Here is a 2,674-nt window from a genome sequence, read left to right on the forward strand (position 1 = left end):
GAAGATAAGATGTAAAGGGTCGGGAGAAATAATAGGCATTATGTTAAGTGCCAATCTCTTTTAAAAAGTGTTCTTTGCCACTAACATTAACCCCTTCCTAAGAAAAAAATCTGAGCTGGGCAAACACTTAAGTGTTTTTGTGTGAAATTTCTGGAGAAGTCTAGGCTTACTTTGCTCAGTGAATATGCTTTCATTCACAGTCTCGATGTCTATTATTTTTCTGAAGTTAATTATGTTAACTTAAGAAAAACACAATTGTTCCCTTTGACCCATATTTCTTATAAATTGAAGGTAGATCTACAGGCTTACTGAGATTTGGGTTTTATTTTCAACAAGACTCCTTCCAAAGTGATTCTGTGAACTCCCAGTGGGAATCACATAATGTCCAGTTATCATCCATTTCGTGATGGTAGCAGGCACTGGTGCTCAATGCCCAGCTCTATCAGGTAATTAGGAGTTGAAAAATGCTACTGTAATATTTTTTTATTTATTAACTAGAATATTTTATGAAGAGAAACCATCTCATCAATAATTTGATTACCTTAGGTACAGTTAGTATGGGAAAAAGCAGAAGAAAAACTTGATTCTATTAATTACTAATCAGCTTTCAAAATAGTGAATCAGACTCAAAGAATCCTCCAAAAGTGACTAATAAACTTTTCTTTCTTATTTATTCCAGCATCATTATGAATTTATTTCTTTAAATATGTTTAATATATTTTAATCCATGGAAATGGTTATCTTTATTTGTGCATAAATTAGTTCACCTTTAGCCAGTGTTAACCTGCTTATGTTGATTCCTGAGCCTTTTTGAAATGATCCCAGTAGTCTTTGATAGTGGCTTTACTTTCAAGTATGACAAGATTTCCATGTTCATCTTGTGCATTTCCTGTCCCAGACCTGAAATCAGCCTCTTCTCTAAGAAGTTATGGTTTAAATGTAGCGGCAACTATGAGCTAGTGGTGCTCCTTTGCTGTTTGCTTTGTTCTTTGTTCTAGGCCTTTACAAAGAACAAAGGTAGGAAATATGTAATCTGGAAAAGGATAAAATATATCATATGTTCATAATGCACTGATATCTGCAATTCACATTCTGGACTGGGGTTTTTATAAGTCTCACATTGTAAATTGGTAGTATAGACACGTAATAAGAAAAACCCTGATCTTGGAAAAACTTGACCATCTTGTTTCTTTAAAAAAAGAGAAGAAGATAGACATGAAGACAGAAAGATGGATGAAAATGTTATTGATTAGAAGAGAATAAAACACACCTATAGAATGGCTAAAAATAAGTATTGGTAAGAATGTGGAGAAATTGGAATCCTATGCACTGTCAATAAGAATGTAAAATGGAATTACTACATTATCCAGCAATTCCACTTTAGGGCACATACCTAAAAGAATTGGAGACAAGGTCTCAAAGAGATTATTTATACACCCACATTCATAGCAGTATTATTACAATAACGAAAAGGTGGAGGCAGTTCAAGTGTCCATCAATGGATGAATGAATAAACATTGCACCCCACTCCACAGGCCACCTCCCTATTGGTTCAGTGTTTCTCCAGGTTTTTATGACCCTCCCTTCTGGGATGCATTGTGCACCCAATGGTGTTCTGTCTCCTTTGACACAGAGAGACATGGGACTCATGCTTAGAGTGAGACATTGTCCACAAAAAGGAGCCTAAGCTCACACAAAATTGTGAGGCTGAAATTGGAGGGTGCTGAAAGGATGTGACCTGGAGACCCTAATGCTTCTCCCACAAGAGAACAGACAGGAAATAAGGATACTGGCTGTATATTGATGATACAGACGAATGAATAAATTTTCCTAGTTGTGATCATTATATCATGATATGTGTAAGAGAGAGAGAGAATTCTTGTTTTATAGCTACATTCTGGAATATTTACAGATAAAGTGAAAAGGAAGTCTGGGAATTGCTCCAAAATAATCAGAGAAGGGAACTCCTTACTTCAAGGAGGAATACAGAAAGAAAATTGGCCATGAGTTAATACTTGTTGAAGCAAAGTACATAAGTATATGAGGATTCAATACAATATTCTTTATATTTATCTGTGCATTTAAAATTTTCTATAGTAAAATATTTTTTAAAACATAATCGTTTAGCAACACTTGTAAAGATAGCCATCTAACGTCACTGAGATCAAAAATGTGTATTTGCCTGTGTGACCTGTTGGTTAGTCATGACAACATTTTCCATTCTCAAATCTTGAGGGATTTCTTAGATATTCTGAAAATGGTAATTTCTGTTTATGAAGTTTGAAAGTGTTTGCAATTAAAATCATAATTCAAAAAGACTTAAAATGTTAGTTGCTCATGAACTGTTATTATTTACTACTTATACATTTTTACTTGTTGACTGCTACCACAGAATACTATAAATGTTAAACTTGGCTTTTATGACACCATTTCATTCACTATAGACTGACAAAATCAATACCAAAATAAGAAATCTAATGAGCAAGGCTTCATTGTACTGAGGCCACCAGTTTAAAAATGAAGCATCGTGAGATGGAAAACCTCATCGCATATGCGGTTTCCTCAGAAAACTTAAAAACATCTCTTAAAAGTCAAATAGATACTTTTTCTTACCTTTTCTTGGAGAATTTACTGTTCTGAATTATGCCATTTTACCTATTTCTCCATGGGTTGT

This window comes from Pteropus vampyrus, unplaced genomic scaffold (genome assembly GCF_000151845.1).
Source record: "Pteropus vampyrus isolate Shadow unplaced genomic scaffold, Pvam_2.0 Scaffold2, whole genome shotgun sequence".
Classification (NCBI taxonomy): domain Eukaryota; kingdom Metazoa; phylum Chordata; class Mammalia; order Chiroptera; family Pteropodidae; genus Pteropus; species Pteropus vampyrus.